Below are 20,398 nucleotides of genomic sequence, written 5' to 3' on the forward strand. Positions count from 1 at the left end.
TTTCACAGGTGTAAGCACTTTTGTAATAGTTCCAATTTGCTCTCTAATAGGCTGGGTGGAAGTTTTACCATATTGCTTAGATCAAATTATCTCAGATCTCCACAAGTGTGTAGGGTCTTGAGCAATGTTCCCTCATTGTTTCGGGAACTGAAATTTCAGGTCTGCTGAGCGCAAACTTGAACGTTGTGAAAATTCTGTGCAACTTCTGGCGCGGGTTTGTTTATACTGAGGCTGTACCCGCTTTAAGTTACAGTTAAAACAGTGGCCGTTTGATAATAATGTAGGCCTATCTGAGTGGCCTACCATTAAAAACAATGGAGAAAATGCATCACAGAACGGCTATTTCCATGTTAAAATGTTATCATTCACCCGTCAGTAGCGGCTATTCTGCCCTTGAATTGCGTTCCCATGAAAAACTAGACAGCTAGCTAACAACTAAGTCTTCAATAAAAATCCCAAGGCGTGACTTTTCTTGAATGAATATTGAAAACGTTTATGTTGTGAAACTGCAAAATACAGAAAAGAATATACTTTAGTATTCAATTCAAATCGACATACTGTAGCTGTACATTAAGTTGAAGTTGTATGAAAATACAAAACACGTGCCGAGGGTACCATGCATCTGGCATGACGCCAAACCATGTAGCTAATTGTTACTCATATGGTAATTGGCTACCTCCTTTCATTACTCTAATAATGTACAACCACCTCTGTAGAATAACATTGCATATTACACTAGAAACAGTAACAAAACTACAGTATTGTATGTTTTACAATTCGTTTACATGACGCACGAGCAAAGTAATACAGCTGACGGCATACATGAAAAGCATTGCAATTTCTGTGAGTAAATGCAACCGACCAACATTGATATGTAAGCAACTTTATCAATAACAAGATTATCATCACTAGCTAAATGCTTGAATCGAACTTGCAAACAAATATTTTCCGAGGCTGAAGCGTGACAAGAAATAGCTACACTGAAAGACCTGCACCGTAGCGTTGTTTTTAGCTGCTTCTATGCGTGCAGAACGAATTCTTTACTTCCTGTTTGCGTACAGTCTAAGTACCAGAAAGCTCCACTAGGGGGCGAATAACACCATGAAAATCCATCTTAACCATTGTAATAAAATGATCTGTTACCTTCTGACAGGTTGGCAGCACACTCCCTGCCTAGTATAATGAAATTGTGCCACTATGAAATAAAACATGTATTAAGAAACAAATGTCCTTTTATTCTTATCTTTTGTCTCTAGGATGCTTCAGAAAGAAGAACAACAATCTCTGAGATTGGTCTCAGAAACACCTTAGCAGCTCCTTGCTTGACAATTTTTAGTTCTACTTTCCTAACCTTTTTGTCATTACTGGTAAAGGTTTTGACCACAAGTCCGACTGGCCAGTCACTTCTGTGCGCCTGACTGTCTTTCAATAAGACAACATCTCCTACTTTTACATTTGGCTTTTCTGCTGTCCATTTTCTGCGTCTCTGCAGCTGGTGTTGTCCGCACTGTCATGAAAGGATCTGGCAACATTAATGAGTCGTGCTGTGGCTCGATTGAGAGCTTTCCAGCTTGAGAACCTCTCAAAGCGATGAGAGCCGAGTTGAGCTCCAGAAACCTTAGTGGCGAAGACAGTGACGTCTGGTCGAATCTCTGTGTCTGCGTGAGGCTCTACAAGGTCAAAATTGACGGTCTCAGGCTCACTTGAGTTTGCTTGGGTCAGGAAAGGTGGACCTGAGAACCAACTGGTGTGCTTTAAGAGCGCAGCTAGTATGGGCCTGGTTGCATGGTCTGCTGGATTGCTTTCAGTGTTTACATAACACCACTGATCTGGATGGGTAGACTTCCTGATGCGAGTTACTCTATTGGCAACATACACATAGAATCTTTTGGTGACATTGTGGATGTAACCGAGAACTATCTTACTGTCTGTGTAGAACTTGGCCGCATTTACATCAATGTCCATTTCGTCTCTGATCAGTTCATACATCTCAAAAGCTAGCACAGCCGCCGCACACAGTTCTAGGAGTGGGATAGTGTGGGCCGGACGAGGGGCCAATTTTGATTTCCCCATGACAAATCCAACATGGCATTGACCTTCCGAGGCAATAACTCTCAGGTAGGCTACAGCTCCTATGGCTACTGTAGAGGCATCCGAGAAGATGTGTAGCTCTCTTCTTTGAGTGGTAGACAAAGAGACTGGGATGTAGGCCCGCTGAATATACACGTTCCAACTCCATCAAAGATTCCTCCCACATTTTCCATTCCTCTTCTTTTTCTGTGGGAAGAGGGGCATCCCACTCACTCTGATCAGAAGAGAGTTCTCTGATTAAGGCTTTACCTTGCATTGTTATTGGAGCAACGAACCCAAGGGGGTCATAAAGACTATTCACTGTGGACAGGATGCCTCTCCGCGTAAAAGGCTTCTCATTGTGGGACACCTGGAATGAGAAGCTGTCTGTTTCCAGGCTCCAGGAAAGTCCCAGACTCCGTTGAAAGGGGAGAGGATCCACTCCTAGGTCCAGATCTTTTAAGTCTTTTGCACAGTCCTCCATAGGGAAGGCTTCCATAACTGTTTTGCTATTGGATGCGATCTTGTGTAGTTTCATGTTGGACTCCGCTAACATTGCTTGTGTTTTTCTTAGAATGTTGATAGCTTCTTCTGTAGTAGCTACTGATATCAGCCCATCATCGACGTAGAAGTTCCTCACTACATATTGCTTGGGTTCTGACCCGTGTTCCTTCTCACCCTGTAGAGCTGCTCGTCTCATGCAGTAGATGGCTACGGCTGGTGAGGGGCTGTTCCCAAATACATGGACTTTCATCCTGTACCAGTTATGTTTCTATCTGGGTTGTCTTCATACCAGAGAAACCTTAAGTAATCTCTGTGATCCTCACGTACACCAAAACAGTAAAACATTTGTTGCACATCTGCTGTTAGTGCAATGCAATCCTTGCGGAAGCGCATTAGGACACCCAAGAGTGTATTGTTTAAGTCTAGACCACTGAGCAGAACATCGTTAAGTGACACGCCTTGACACTTAGCACTGGAGTCAAATACTACTCTTATTTATTCAGGCTTTTGTGGATGGTAAACACCAAATATGGGCAGATACCAGCGTTCTTTGTCTCCCTCTAGTGGCGGAGAAGGTTCGGCTCGGTCGTTATCCAGCATCTTTTGCATGAAGTCAATAAAATGACGCTTCATATCAGGCTTTGTGTCTAAAGTCCTGCGAAGTGATGTGAGACGGTTCATGGCCTGCTCCCTGTTATTAGGAAGGCGACTTCTAGTGGGGCGAAAGGGTAGTGGAGCTACCCAGTTGTTTCCATCATCCTGGAAAACCCGTTTGTCCATAATGTCCAAGAAGGCTTTGTCCTCCACTGATGGTGCTGGTTTATCATCGTCTTGTGTCTTGTCGAACACCCCAGGCTGTCTGTGTTCACAGTTGTGCTTGGATCTCTCGAGTGCACTGTAGAGGGAGAGATGTGTTTCTGAGCTACGCTGTTGTAGTTCTCGTTTACCTGGATGATGTCAGGGCAAGGGCTCAGATAGGATGTGCGACCATTTTGAAGTATGTTTGTCCTGAACACGTTAACATTGGCTGGTCGGTGAGCCGTTCCCAGACCTCACCCACGATGACCCACCCGAGGTCGAGTCGCTGTGAATAAAGTGTCGTGGGGCCCATTTATTTGCTCTCGTACCTTGTGTACCCTTAAGATGTCTCGTCCTAAGAGCAGGAGGATGGGAGCGTCTGGGTCCACAGCTGGAATTTTGTCCGCCACTGGTTGCAGATGGGGATGATGATACGCAATGTCGGGGGAGGGAATCTCCATCCTATCATCTGGCATCATGTCACACTATATCAGAGTATGGAGAGTGAGCTGTATGTGTCCATCTATAGACTCCACCATGAAGTTGACGGCTCTCCTGCCTGAAGTCTCTGTTACCCCAGAACAGGTCTTCATGGTGTATGGAGCAGAGTTGTCATTGATGTTGAAGAGATTGAAAAACTCTGTCTTGGCCAGGGATTTGTTGCTCTGTTCATCAAGCACTAGACATTTTAACAGCTTTCTCTCTGTTCCCAGCTGGATAAGCTTTGACTAGGCATATTTTTGAACATGATCTTGGATTGACTGTCTCACCACAGATCTCCGTACACTTTGAGGTGATAGATAGAAGAGCATCATCACCTTGCTCCCCGCCATGCTCTTTCTCTGCTGTAGCGGTGTCTGTATTTGAAGGGGCTGGACCTGGATGCAGAGCAGCCAGATGTCTGTCGCTGTTGCACTCAGAGCACTTGATTGACACCTTAGTCTTTAGCTCTGTGCTGAGTTGACCCACAACATTGGAAACAAATGCCATTCTCTTTGAGATATGATTTGCGCTCATCTAGAGTTTTGTATCTAAACCCACGGCACTTTTTAAGAGTATGAGGCTTGTTATGTATTGGGCAGTGATGGTCAGGACTTTCAACCTTTGTCTTACTGGGTTTGGTGGTCTGAGGGCTCAGATGACACATCTGTTTTGTATACAGTCACAGGTCTCTTGCTGCTGTACCTGTCAGGTTTCTCACCTTTCATAGACACCTGGTTAGTTGAGGTGTAGAGGGTGAAACTGGGGTCGTTTCTAGTTTTTGCCTGGTTCCTGATGAATCTCGAGAAGAACGAGAATGGTGGGAATGCTACCCGATAGTCCTCCTTGTATTTGGATCCCTGTGCTATCCAATTTTCTTGTAAACTGAATGGAAGTTTCTCTACTATAGGGTTTACCCCCCCGAGATGTGTCCAGATAAGCGAGGCCTGGTAGGTACCCTTCTATTTTAGCACACTCCAGTTTGAGAAGAATGTCACCTAGTTCTCTTAGTTTGTGATTGTCTTTATTAGTCAGTTTTGGAAAATCATACATTTTCTTCAACAGTGCATTCTCGATCACTTCAGGTGTACCATAGCACTCTTCTAGTCGTTGCCAGACCATGTTAAGCCCTGCTGTTGCGTTGAAAATATGGACAGATCTAATTCTCTTTGCTTGCTCAGACGACTCTGCCCCTAGCCACTTAGTAATTAGATCTAACTCTTCCCTGGCTGATAAGTTCAAGTCTCTGGTCGCATTGAGAAAGGATGCTTTCCATGCCCAATCATTTTCAGGGCGATCATCAAACTTCAGGAGTCTGGAACTCACCATCTCACGGCATAGGAGGTACTTGATGAGGTCTGGTGCCACTTGTGACTCAGGGACGCTTTGTGTGTGTGACTGGAAGTGGGCTTGTTTTCCATTTCCACCATGCTGCTGTTCATTTCTTTTGAACATAGAGTCTCTGTTCATGCTCTGTTTGCTACTTTCTGGATTATGGCATGTGGCTGGGTCAACACTAAGCTCTTGTTTCTCTACTTCAAATGGAAGTTCAGCAAAGTAAGGCCTAGCATGTTGTTGCACATACTCACAAGTACGTTGGACTGGACTTAAGGGCTGTGTCTAGTTCTTTGCGAAGCTCTCTGCGTTCTGACTCTACAGCTTCTTCAAAGGCTGCGGCTTCAGCCAACGCAGCAGCAGCTGTTCTCTCAATTTGGAGAACATATAAACTTGCCTCGAGGTCAGCTTTTTGCTTCAACAAGCTGGCCTCTATTTCTGCCTTTTGTTTCATCACAGAAGCTTCCTTCTCAGCATAGGATACTTGAGCACGCACTGCGTCCGCCTTGGCGCGTGCTTTGATGGCTGCAGAACTCCCGGTTGAGGATCTGCTTGACTGTTTTGATGACCTTGATCTTTCCGTCTCTCTCTGTTGAACACCTGGCTCTGCTTGTTGCATCGTAGACTGCTGGTCTTCCCTAGGATAAGAGGCTTTGTTGGCTGATGAACGTAGAAACCTAACCACTGTGTGCGGTTATTCTTGTGCTTGAGCCCGCCGTGATGCATTTTTTTCACTATTCTGCCCTTGAATTGCGTTTCCATGCAAAACTAGACAGCTAGCTAACAACTAAGTCTTCAATAAAACTCCCAAGGCGTGACTTTTCTTGAATGAATATTGAAAACGTTTGTTGTGAAACTGCAAAATACATTAAAGAATATACTTTAGTATTCAATTCAAATCGACATACTGTAGCTGTACATTATACATTTCAAGTTGAAGTTGTATGAAAATACAAAACACGTGCCGAGGGTACCATGCATCTGGCATGACGCCAAACCATGTAGCTAATTGTTACTCATATGGTAATTGGCTACCTCCTTTCATTACTCTAATAATGTACAACCACCTCTGTAGAATAACAAAGCATATTACACTAGAAACAGTAACAAAACTTCAGTATTGTATGTTTTACAATTCGTTTACATGACGCACGAGCAAAGTAATACAGCTGACGGCATACATGAAAAGCATTGCAATTTCTGTGAGTAAATGCAACCGACCAACATTGATATGTAAGCAACTTTATCAATAACAAGATTATCATCACTAGCTAAATGCTTGAATCGAACTTACAAACAAATATTTTCCGAGGCTGAAGCGTGACAAGAAATAGCTACACTGAAAGACCTGCACCGTAGCTTTGTTTTTAGCTGCTTCTATGCGTGCAGAACGAATTCTTTACTTCCTGTTTGCGTACAGTCTAAGTACCAGAAAGCTCCACTAGGGGGCGAATAACACCATGGAACACAATGAAAATCCATCTTAACCATTGTAATAAAATGATCTGTTACCTTCTGACAGGATGGCAGCACAGCGGCCAATGTGTGGTGTAGAATGTAGGCCTACATTCCGTGAGAATTTTTGAAAAAAATGCAGGGCTTCACATTACCCTGTTTATTCCCTTGTCCTTCAGACAAGGTGGTGACTGGAAATGCGTTTGATGCAGGAAACCACTTAAGAAAATAAAGTGGATTATTATTTCCATACCATCATTAGAGAATCAGACATTATCCTACCCTCTGCCTATTGGCTACTTAGTTTATTCAAGCCTGTCTCAAAATACAACAATGCCCCTTTTAAGACAGAAAAAAATGCTCCTGATTCTCTTTTCAAAGGCTAGAAATGCACAGGTTTTGTGCTCTTGTAGGAAGCAACCACTCCCTCATTGCTGACTAGAAATGAGCAATAACTGGACTAATATGACAAATGTCCTCTCGCTTTGATCCCAAAACAAGCGCATCTACTCCATGCTGTAAACACAGTCCAGGTCAAAGGAATGGCAAAAGTCTATTTGCATATAGGGATGCCGCAGCTCTGATTGGTTATGCTGCACTGGTCTGTCGAGTACAGGCTGAGTCGTGCCTGTCAATACAACAGAATCCTACTCCAGATCTCTTGCATAGTTAGTTTTGCCTACGAAGTCTTTCATATTTAATTTTGTTTCAATATGTTGCTTTGAAAGTGGCTAATATTAGAAATTCCCACAGTTGTGTGAAGTTCAATTTCGTGCTTCTCTGCGTGGGCTGATTTTCTTCCTGAGGGAGCTGTACGGCTGCGCACGCACGCAGTTTAGAGGGAACATTGCTCAAGAGATTATAAATGTCAACTAGGCCTGTAGTGCTTTGTTTCCACATGATCGCTTTACTGAGTCACCTTTCAATTGGACTGTTTTAATTAAGATTTTATTTTCAAATGGCCGTAATGGTACTTCCCACCATCCAATTTCAGAGATTAAATGTGATGTCATGGTAGCGGTGTCACTTGGGGGTGGTTGTTTGGGTGGGGGGGGTTGGGTTAATCTAATCCTAAACTGGAATTACGGGTAGGATGAACGGCCGGCAGACTCAAAACTTCTCTGTCGCAAATCCACCATATCCCGTTAATCCCAGGGACCCAGGGGGAAATTGGAATAGATCCCAATGCCACAATCAGCCGGAGCCCAGAAAAGTAGGTCTTGAAACGGAACCATTGCTTACACCATGTGGTCTTTGTAGCTCTGTGTATTGTTCAGGCCTGTGTGTGTGTGTGTGTGTGTGTGTGTGTGTGTGTGTGTGTGTGTGTGTGTGTGTGTGTGGTGTGTGTGTGTGTGTGGTGTGTGTGTGTGTGTGTGTGTGTGTGTGTGTGCAGGTTTTTTTTTCTGGATCAAAAACGGGCTTCGGTGGTGGGTGTGGCAGGGGGTGCGGTCGGACGTCAGCCAGGTTTCCACTAGATAACACAGACAATTTTGACTTTGTGGCTATCTTAAAACATTAAAACAAAAATGTGCTTTTTGGTCTTGATTTATGGCTAGGGTAAGGCATAATGTTACCAGTGTGGTTTAAGCTTAGGTTTTGAAATCTGATTTTTTTAAGAAGAGAAATTCTAGAAATATGTGGAGTTTATGACTTTGTTGGTGTGTTAACTAGTGACGACCCCGTCGGCGCGACAGAATTTTAGAGGGCTCTCATCTTGGCAGGGAAGAGACAAATAAATAAAAAAATCTTGCAATTCTGTGCATTTTGCCATGGCTAATGCTGTATTCTTTAAACATGATAACAAAATCAATACTGCTACATTGATTGTTTATGGAAATTTCAATTCTCCGACTATCTAGCTTTTATTTTGGTGATTGTGACTTTTCAAAGGTTTATATAAAAAAAACACAGGTCCATTATCTTTTCTACATACAGTGGCTTCGGAAAGTATTCCTACACCTTGTCCTATTCCAAATTTAAAAAAAATGCAGCCTAAATTCAAAATTGATACATTTCTCACCCATTTACACACAATACCTTATAATGACAAAGTGAAAACGTGTTTTTAGAAATCAAATTTTATTTGTCACATGTGCCGAATACAATTGGTGTAGACCTTACAATGAAATGCTTACTTACAAGCCCTTAACCAACAATGCAGTTTAAAGAAAATGGAGAAGTAAGAGATAAGAATAACAAATAATTAAAGAGCAGTAGTAAATAACAATAGCGGGGCTATATACAGGGGGTACCATGTCACGGTAATTGAGGTAATATGTACATGTCGGTAGAGTTATTAAAGTGACTATGCATAGATAACAGAGTAGCAGCAGCGTAGAAGAGGGGGGCAATGCAAATAGTCCGGGTAGCCATTAAATTAGATGTTCAGGAGTCTTATGGCTTGGGGGTGGAAGCTGTTCAGAAGCCTCTTGGACCTAGACTTGCCGAGAATATATGGGAATTAATGGAAATATATGCAAATGAATACCATTTAAATGTGGATGTTTTTTGCATTGGATATATTTATCATATGGAGACAAACATAAACCTTTTACCTTATCATAAGTAGATGTAATTGTAAATGATTAAATCCTTCCAATAGAAATAATTTAAAAAACAATTTAGTTAAGAATTGAACTTTAATTAAATGAGTTGACTCTTCCCGTGGGGATTTCACTGAACAACAAAAGAAAGGGAATATTGAATGATCCCCAATGATGCATCGCATCTCCCAAAAATGTTTTCAACATACATCTGTAAAACGATAGTCTAGAAACTAAAGCTTTGGTTGTCGTCCTCTCAGGCTTTCATGTCTTCTCCCTGGACCTCCTCAATGTCCACCTCCTGAACATCAGACTCTGAGGTCTCATCTCTACTGTCACTTTCCAACCTTGTTAAGAATGGCTCGTTGTCAAGCTAAAAAGCCTAAAATTTGCCCGGATGGCCACCAATTTTTCAACCATTGTATTGGTCAGTCTGTTGCGTGCTTTGGGAGGTGTGTGTGTGTGTGTGTGTGTGTGTGTGTGTGGTGTGTGTGTGTGTGTGTGTGTGTGTGTGTGTGTGTGTTCCTAAACACGGACCAGTTGCGCTCTGAGGTGGCTGATGTTGATGGGATTTGGAGGATGATGGAGGCAACAGGGGAAAGAGCCTCAGATCCACAAAGTCCCTTCCACCAGGTGGCTGATGAGATATGTTGGCACGACTGCCATATTGCTTCTCCATCCCAAAGTCCTTGCTTGGAAGTGTACTTCGCCAGACTGCCAAGAACCTTGCCCTCATCCAGGCCAAGGTGGCGAGACACGGTAGTGATGACACCATAGGCCTTGGGGTCCAACATGTACGCTGCGTATGGGCTTCAGGCAGAAGTCTTCACGCTTTTTGATGTATTTCAGAACTGCAGTTTCCTCAACAGTGAAGTGGGCAGGGCATCTGAGTCTGAACATCAGACAGGATGGCATTGTCTCCCTCAATCCGTGCAATGGCTACTGCTATAGGTTTCAGGCTGCTTACCACTCTCTCCCAAAATACATCATCCAGGAGGATCCTCTCGAGGGGGCTGTCCAAATCGGTGCAAATACTTTCTGCGGTCCACGGTCATTGACTGCCTTCAGCTCATCTGCAATTTAAAGACCGGTGTGTCTGTTGTCCCTTGTGTCTGTGCTCTTGTAGAATACTGGTTGAGGGGTGGAGACAAAGTTCTTTTGGTGTTTTTCCAGAGTCAGTAGAAAGGCCTCTTTAGTGTCCTAAGTTTTCATAACTGTGACTTTAATTGCCTACCGTCTGTAAGCTGTTAGTGTCTTAACGACCGTTCCACAGGTGCATGTTCATTAATTGTTTATGGTTCATTGAACAAGCATGGGAAACAGTGTTTAAACCCTTTACAATGAAGATCTGTGAAGTTATTGGGATTTTTACGAATTATCCTTGAAAGACAGGGTCCTGAAAAAGGGGCCTTACTTTTTTTGCTGAGTTTATTTGTTCCTTTTGTCCAGGTGTGAAAGGGCAGTGTGGAGTGCAATAGGGTTTGCATCATCTGTTGGGGCGGTATGCAAATTGGAGTGAGTCTAGGGTTTCTGGGATAATGGTGTTGATGTGAGCCATGACCAGCCTTTCAAATCATGGCTACAGATGTGAGTGCTATGGGTCGGTAGTCATTTAGGCAGGTTACCTTAGTGTTCTTGGGCACAGGGACTATGGTGTTCTGCTTGAAACATGTTGGTATTACAGACTCAGACAGTGAGAGGTTGAAAATGTCAGTGAAGACACTTGCCAGTTGGTCAGCGTGTGCTCGGAGTACACGTCCTGGTAATCTGTCTGGCCCTGCGGCCTTGTGAATGTTGACCTGTTTAAAGGTCTTACTCATATCGGCTGTGGAGAGCATGATGACACAGTCGTCCGGAACAGCTGATGCTCTCATGCATGTTTCAGTGTTACTTGCCTCGAAGCGAGCATAGAAGTTATTTAGCTCGTCTGGTAGGCTTGTGTCACTGCGAAGCTCTCGGCTGTGCTTCCCTTTGTATTCTGTAATAGTTTGCAAGCCCTGCCACATCCGATGAGCATCAGAGCCGGTGTAGTACGACTCAATCTTAGTCCTGTATTGACGCTTTGCCTGTTTGATGGTTTGTCGGAGGGCATAGCGGGATTTCTTATAAGCTTCCGGGTTAGAGTCCCGCTCCATGAAAGCAGCAGCTCTACCCTTTTAGCTCAGTGCGAATTCTGCCTGTAATCCATGGCTTCTGGTTGGGGTATGCACATACAGTCACTTTGGGGATGAAGGCATCTGTGCACTTATTAATGAAGCCAGTGACTGTACTCCTCAATGTCATCGGAAGAATCCCGGAGCATATTCCAGTCTGTGCTAGTAGAACAGTCCTGTAGTTTAGCTTCTGCTTCATCTGACCACTTTTTAAAATAATTTTTATAGACCGAGTCACTGGTGCTTCCTACTTTAATTTTTGCTTGCAAGCAGGAATCAGGAGGATAAAATTATGGTCTGGTTTGCCAAATGGAGGGAGAGCTTTGTACGCGTCTCTGTGTGGAGTAAAGGTGGTCTAGAGTTTTTGTTATTTCCCCTCTGGTTGCACATTTAACATGCTGATAGAAATTAGGGAAACTTAAATCAGTTTTACCTGCAGTAAAGTCCACGGCCACTAGGAGCGCCGCCTCTGGATGAGCGTTTTCCTGTTTGCTTATGGCGGTATACAGCTCATTGAGTACGGTTTTAGTGCCATCACCGGTCTGTGGTATGTAGACAGCTACAAAAAATACAGATGACAACTATGTAGATCGTGTGGTGTACAGCGTATCATGAGATGCAAAACCTCGAGACTTCCGTAGATATCGTGCACCAGCTGTTTACAAATATACATAGGCCCCCGCTCCGTGTCTTACCAGAGGATGCTGTTCTATCCTGCCGATAGTGTATAACCTGCCAGCTGTATGTTAATGTCGTCGTTCAGCCATGACTCGGTGAAACATAAGATATTACAGTTTTTAATGTCCCGTTGATAGGATATACGTGCTAATTTATTGCTTTTATACATCTGTCAGCTTGACTCTATTCCATTTATTTTGATAAAAAAAAACTACTTGCAGATGACTAGCATACACATAACATGATGCAGCCACCACCATGCTTGAAAATATGGAGTGGTAGGTACTCGGTTGTGTTGGATTTGCCTCAAACATAACACTTTGCATTCAGGCTTCCTCTTCACTCTGTAATTTAGGTTAGTATTGTGGAGTAACTACAATGGTGATCCATCCTCAGTTTTCTCTTATCACAGCCATTAAACTCTGTAACTGTTTTAAAGTCACCATTGGTCTCATGGTGAAATCCCTGAGTGGTTTCCACCGTGTATCTTTGTAGTGACTGGGTGTACTGATACACCTTCCGAAGTGTAATAACTTCACCTTGCTCAAAGGGATTTTCAGTGTCTGCTTTTTATTAAATTTTTACCCAATTACAAATAGGTGTGCTTTTCGAGGTATTGGGAAAACCTCCCTGGTCTTTGTGGTTAAATCTTTTTTGTTCTCTATTGTTCCTAAAGCAAGGGGGGAGGCCAACGACATCTTGGATTCTCATCGCACCAAGTCCTTGAACGCCCTACTCCTTGAAGTTTGCAGTGGTGTCAAAAAAACACTATTTTGCTCAATGTATTTTATTTTTTTACCCTTTAGTGTTCTTTTTTCACAGACAATTAGTCAAAGCTCAAACCAAGTTTTTTCACCCACTGGGTCAAACAGCTGCATAAGACATGTTTACACAAGCACTTATATTTATACCCTTTCTAGGCTGAGTCTCCCCCTTGCATATCTGGACAGCCAATACATCTGTTGCTAGACAGGACTTTAGTGGTGACTGTTATTTCTCACTTCACCTCACTTTCTCATTTCACCTCGACCTGAATTCCTCACTCCTCTTTAACTCGTCCACGTATAGAGTCATAAACATGCAAACATGTCAATTTCCAACAATCCCTCATGTGGAACAATGATCTCTCATGTTCCACGCCACCTAGAAAATATATTGACTTGAACAGGGAAGAGAGAAAATACATGTTTAATAATTTCACACCAACCTTGATGAGAATGAGATTGGGGCAAGAACCATCCATTTGTTCTAAGCCAATGTGATGCTAGTCTCCATGCCAGTCTCCTCATTCCTCGGGTGTCAAAGCAAGATGCAGACTTAGCCTTGTATGTAATTAATTGTACTGTATCACCCAGAAAGCCATATGATTCATGCACTTTAACATTATGATTCTGATGACATGGTAAAACAAAACCCATACTATCAATGTCCCCAGCATGGTTAGCCCAAGCTACCATCTAGTGGGTTCTCTAATAACCTCCCTCTTGGAGGACACTAAAAGATTAGGTTTCCTGGGATGAAATCCTCCCTCGACTCAATAGATTTGAGCAGTGCACCCTCCCCTCACTTGGTGCTCTCCTCTCCTTTCTGAATCCTAATTAAAACAATTGATAAATTATCCAGGCCAAATTTAGAATGACAGACTCAACGTGAAGCATTGAGGACTATCACTCGGATTTAAATCAACTTCAAATCAATCTGATACCCCAAATAAACAGTTTAGGGCAACCCTAAATCAATTTATGGGCACAGTTGACCACCACCCTCCTCCTGGCGTCTCTTCCTTTTCTTCTTCAGATAGCGTTACAGTTCATCCTCATAATGGCACATATGTGACTCATGCCTGTCAAAGTGGATGGCCCTTGATAATGTTCCGATTCCAATATCTGGGACATAATCAGATTCACCACCATGCTGTCTTGTCTGGTTTCCCACCAGTGCACCAGCAGCATGAGAGGAGTTTGGACGTGATCTCTCTCCATGCTCACTGCACATGCACGGTCTCAAGACCCATGCCGCACTCCTGCTTGTACACAGGTTGCTGGCTCGGACTCCGGTCTCAGTAGAAGTGGTGAATGCCAAGGTCGTAGTGAACGCCTTTGTCGCCATTACTTCAGCTGGTTAGAGGGGGTGAAGCTCACACTGGTCTCGGTCGACTTATTTCTTCCATGCATCTAGATACCATCTGTAGTCACTATCACCATAACTTTGAGAGAGAACAGACCAAAACAACAGTTTAAGGCATTTCTGATTACATTTCCAAATTTCTTAATACAAAATTCCTAAGATAAATGTCAAAGAGCATACCAACACACTGTTGAAACCACTTTTTCCAAATTGGTTTATACTCCCCTATCATACTGGCAACCTCATCGGAGAGTGACAGGGTCAGGGAGTTAGTTCTCTAACCCTAAGGGAGAAATTACAACCATACAGCAGACCCAATCTGGTGGGATTTGTATTGAAACACAGACAAAAACAAAACTACAAAACAACAATAGCAATACACTTCTTCATATAACTCTCACCCAATGTTTCTATAATTTCTAGTGAGGTTGATCAGGCCTCACCAGAAAGTCAGGACAAAGGTCATTCAACACCATTTAAGTATTTCCTTTCCCTGTACTTCAGAAACCATTTTAATATCATGTCTCCCATTTCCATCACTCTGCATACCTGGTTTACAACCAAATTAAAAAGACCCTATACAATGAACCAAACATGGTATTAACACCACTAACACACAACCCTGTGTGTGTGTTAAAACTTAGGGCAAAAACAAACAAATGGCCAAGCCTTACTTATTTGGGAGATCCCTTTTACGGCCGGATCTGGATACTAGTGAGGCACCGATATGACATTTTTGGTCGATACCGATATCCAATATTTTCCTTGCCAAAAAAATCAATACCGATTTAGCAGCCTTTTAACTATTTAACTGTACTAGAATGCTTAAAACCTGTTAGGGACAGATGTTCCGCTAGCGGAACGCCTCACCCAATATCCAATGGTATAGAGTGGCGTGAATTACAAATACCTCAAAAAAGCAAAAACTTCAATTTTTCAAACATATGACTATTTTACACCATTTTAAAGACAAGACTCTCCTTTATCTAACCACATTGTCCGATTTCAAAAAGGATTTACAACGAAAGTAAAACATTAGATTATGTCAGGAGAGTACCCAGCCAGAAATAATCACACACCCATTTTTCAAGCTAGCATATATGTCACAAAAACCAAAACCACAGCTAAATGCAGCACTAACCTTTTGATGATCTTCATCAGATGACACTCCTAGGACATTATGTTATACAATACATGCATGTTTTGTTCAATCAAGTTCATATTTATATAAAAAAAACGCTTTTTACATTAGCATGTTTTGTTCAGAACTAGCATACCCACCGAACACTTCCGGTGAATTTACTAAATTACTCACGATAAACGTTCACAAAAAACATAACAATTATTTTAAGAATTATAGATACAGAACTCCTTTATGCAATCGCGGTGTCCGATTTTAAAATAGCTTTTCGGTGAAAGCACATTTTGCAATATTCTGTGTAGATATCACGGCTAGCTATTTTGACACCCACCAAGTTTGGCACTCACCAAACTCAGATTTACTATAAGAAAAATTGGATTACCTTTGCTGTTCTTCGTCAGAATGCACTCCCAGGACTTCTACTTCAATAACAAATGTTGGTTTGGTTCCAAATAATCCATAGTTATATCCAAATACCTCCGTTCGTGCGTTCAAGTCACTATCCGAAGGGTGACGTGCCGGCGCGTTTCGTGCCAATAAATTTCAAAATATTCCATTACCGTACTTCGAAGCATGTCAAACGCTGTTTAAAATCAATTTTTATGCGATTTGTCTTGTAAAATAGCGATAATATTCCAACCGGGAGACGTTGTATCCGTTCAAACACTGAAATAAGAAAATGGAGTCGTCACATGCACGCGCTCGCCAGTGTCATTGTTCTCAGAAGTACCACTCTCCAAAACCCCTACTGTTTTTCGCCCAGAGACTGCAGAGTTATCATTCAATGTTCTGGCGCCTTCTGAGAGCCAATGAAAGCCTTACAAAATGTCACGTTACAGCAGAGATCCTGTATTTTTGATAAAGAGGCTACAGAAGGCCAAGAAATGGTCAGACAGGGCACTTCCCATATAGAATCTTCTCAGGTTTTGGCCTGCCATATGAGTTCTGTTATACTCACAGACACCATTCAAACATTTTTTTTTTTAAACTTTAGGGTGATTTCTATCCAAATCTACTAATTATATGCATATTCTAGTTTCTGGGCCGGAGTAATAACCAGATTAAATCGGGTATGTTTTTTTTATCCGGCCGTGCAAATACTGCCCCCTATCCCTAACAGGTTAACACACACATGGACACAGCGGTAGAAGGCACTGCATCTCAGTGCAAGAGGAGTCACTACAGTCTCTGGTTCGAATCCAGGCTGTATCACATCCGGCCGTGATTGGGAGTCCCATAGGGCGGAGCACATTTGGCCCATCTTCATCCGGGTTTGGCTGGGGTAGGCCATCATTGTAAATAAGAATTTGTTCTTAACTGACTTGCTTAGTAAAATAAAGGTTACACACCACACTAACTAAAAAGTTATTTTGTTGGCCTTTACATATGTCCCCATTACCAGTAAAACATGATCAAAACCTATTTCTTTCACTTACTTGCTGTGCTGTTTCGTTGTTCATTTGTTCCGTCGTTTCATTCTCAACCAGGATTTCTATGGAATGCCATTTGGGTCTTTGCATGTCAAAAAAGATACTCGTCAAATAACACTATTTGACGTGTCAAATAAGCTTGTTGATCAATCAGGACCTGAATATGACTGCACGTCACATAATAATTTAACGCGTTCATACATTTCACTCGTATTTCATACGTCACAACAATTCATCGATATGTATGCTATGATGCTGATAAAGTTGTCTCGTGCACATACAGTGCTGGTCATAAAAAAGCTAGCTAGCTAGCAATGTTCTTCCCCAAAAACATACCAAAACGAAAATCTGTTTCAGTAGCTTTAGTTAGCTAGTTATCTATATAGCTAGTTGTTGTCATCTAAAAGAACCCTAATTTTAAAAGACTGTTCTTATTTGATTAATGGTGGTCGGACCCATCTATGTGAAGCTAGCCACAATAAGGATTAGCCACAATAGTGGACTTTGCGGTTAGCCTTCAAAATTAAAGTATGTAATTGACAGTGATGCAAATTAATACAAATAGTAGAAGTATGTCATAATTGAATAGATCATGCTAAACTAGGTTGTAATATTATTTAAAATCAACAGAAGATAATTTTGTTAATTTGACAAATCTGAAATCACACTGGGTGTATTATACTTTAGAGTTGCATTGGGGGCATACTTATTTCACTGTACAGCCTTAACCCATGTCATTGATCCAAAATCCATAGGTATCAGTCTAGTCCGTGACACCCAGAGAACATTTAGCATCGTAGCCCTTATTGCGGGACTCTGAAACAACTGGGAATTGAGCCACATTTATTGTCAACCTGTGTATGTAACACTATTCCAGAGGGGGAAAAAAACAATACTGCGTGGATGTTTTGGAGTCTAACTCTGAGGAGGATGTTGGGGGAGAAAAAGTATCTTGGGTATTGAGTAGACTGATACCCCATTTCATTGATCACCAATCCTTACGTAAAGCTGTACAGTGCAATATGAATATCAATACACACAATAAGCTGACTGGGGAGGTGATTTCACAGTCCCGCAATAAGAGCTACAATGCTAATATTTGTGTAAACTCTAAACAGTTATGTTCTGTAGGTGTCACCGAGTAGACTGATACGCCTTTTCATTGCTTCACATTCCAACCTTGTTTAAATATGGCATGATTCCACCAATTGTAACCTTCTGCATCACTTTCAAATAGGTACTTTTATTTTGAAGGCAAACCCGGCTAGCTTCACAAAACCTAACCCGGTCCAGTCGAGCTTCACTAGCCAGATTTTACATTTACGTCATTTAGCAGACGCTCTTATCCAGAGCGACTTACAGTAGTGAATGCATACATTTAATTTCATTTCATGCATTTTTTTTGTACTGGCCCCCCGTAGGAATCGAACCCACAACCCTGGCGTTGCACACACCATGCTGGCGTTGCAAACACCATGCTCTACCAACTGAGCCACAGGGAAGGCCTAGATGAAACTAGCTGGCTGCTTATATCATTAGCTTTGGGCAACAGGGTTTAGTAGCTGACTAGATATTTATTTTCCTGAACTGAAGTTAAATTTCAATAGGCAAACAACAAGTGGCTACCTAGCTAATGCTTACTCACAAGGATTGCTAAGAATAATGAAAATTACTGCAGTTTCTACTGGTCATTGTTTTCAGGCTGGTTGTATTGGTGCTCGCTACCCCAGAATTTGCAGTGGAACAAATAATGCTTTATTACCAATGCGGTATTGTAAATACATCCTTCGTGGCCGGTGTTTGCTTGTTTGCAGACTTTTTTTAACAGCTTTGACAGTGCTACTGATAGTAGTGGCGCTTGACTTGCACGTGCAAATTCAGAACACACAACATTCTTTAATAGAACTGTGTTATTTGACATGTCAAATTTAAAAGCTTATTTAACGCATCAAATAATTATTTGACATATCTTTTTTCACATGCAAAGACCCAACTGCGTTCCATAGTAAGTAGTGAAGCTAATAGCAGTGGCACTATTACTGTGTAACTCCGGTAGGGCAACATCTGAAAAATAGCGCACTTGGTAGTGTGTACCGATGCTCGACCAGTCGCGAAAGCCCACATCACCCACGACAGAGAACGGTTGATTGTCAAGGGCAATGAATGCCATTATCTTGCCGTTAATGGATTTCGCCTTTGCATTGTCTCGCTGACATTTTCTTACTCTTTCAAATGACTGCTCGATCCACACAGCAGACATTGTGTGCTAGGTTGGGAATGCTGTGTTGCACGTAGTGGCGTCATTACGTCATGTACCTACGTTATGCACGTCAGCTTTGACATCGGTTTTGCACATGGGCGTTAAACTAGACATCGGGCCGATACCGATATGTTTACCGACATATCGTGCATCCCTACTGGATACCTTTTTTTATAAAACTGCAGAATTTCGCTAACTGCTCCCCGAGGCCGAAACATTTCAAAGAGAGATAAGGACACCCCATCTTCTCCTGGAAGAGAAAGTGTGCATTTTGTTAGTATTCACTATGCTAAATCTTAATTATCAACAAGTTTTAATTACAAACAAAACATGTCCTTTCTCCAATCATTAATAGTTTGTTTTAATCCATCCCAATATTTATGTAGCCTGTACTACCCTAAGACACGGCGGCATTTCTCGCCACCGAGTCTAACGATTTACTCCCGTATATGACTGGTCTCTTTCCGCCATGATTTTCCGTAACCACCACACTACAATGCCCTTCATGTTACCCTGCTGAATGTAATACTGTCGTAAATTTGACCTGTTTCATGCCCCGTTACACACACTCTTCCAATGACCAACAGCCACACACCTAAAACAGTGCTCTGACGCTCTACACCTGGCGATAGATTCACTGCTCTTTCCTCCCTGTTTCTTTGTCTTACCTTGGCCGTGCAGTTGCCGTATCAAGCGGTGATACAGCCCAATAGGATGCTCTCAATTTTGCATCTGTAAAAGTTTGATGGTTTTTGGTGACAAGCCAAATTTCTTCAGCCTCCTGTGGTTGAAGAGGAACTGTTGCGACTTCACCACACTGTCTGTGTGGGTGGACCATTTGTTTGTCAGTGATATGTACACAGAGGAAATTAAAACTTTCCACCTTCTCCACTGCTGTCTTGTCGATGTGTATAGGGCAGTGCTCCCTGTGCTGTTTCCTGAAGTCCACGATCATCTCCTTTGTTTTGTTGACGTTGAGTGAGGTTGTTTTCCTGACACCACACTCCCAGAGCCCTCAACTCCTCCCTGTAGGCTGTCTTGTCGTTGTTGCTAATCAAGCCTACCACTGTTGTGTCGTCTGCAAACTTGATGATTGAGTTGGAGGCGTGCATGGCCACGCAGTCACGGGTAAACAGGGAGTACAGGAGGGGGCTGAGCACGCACCCTTGTGGGGCCCCAGTGTTGAGGATCAGCGACATGGTGTTGTTTCTTACCCTCGCCACCTGAGGGCGGCCCGTCAGGAAGTCCAGGACCCCATTGCCCAGGGTGGGGTTCAGACCCAGGGCCTCAAGCTTAATGATGAGCTTGGCGGGTACTATGGTGTTGAATGCTGAGCTGTAGTCAATGAACAGCGTTTTTACATAGGTATTTCTCTTGTCCAGATGGGATAGGGCAGTGTGCGTGTGATGGAGATTGCATATTCT

The 20,398-nt window shown here is 42.5% G+C and overlaps 1 protein-coding gene across 2 annotated transcripts in view; it reads left to right on the forward strand.

Annotated features, from left to right (window-relative positions):
• The window catches only part of LOC106576851 (zinc finger DHHC-type palmitoyltransferase 16), an 84,637-nt gene that overhangs the window by 55,108 nt on the left and 9,131 nt on the right, over positions 1-20,398 (forward strand). The gene's annotated exons all lie outside the window — the stretch shown is intronic.

This window comes from Salmo salar, chromosome 18 (assembly GCF_965601325.2).
Source record: "Salmo salar chromosome 18, fSalSal1, whole genome shotgun sequence".
Taxonomy (NCBI): domain Eukaryota; kingdom Metazoa; phylum Chordata; class Actinopteri; order Salmoniformes; family Salmonidae; genus Salmo; species Salmo salar.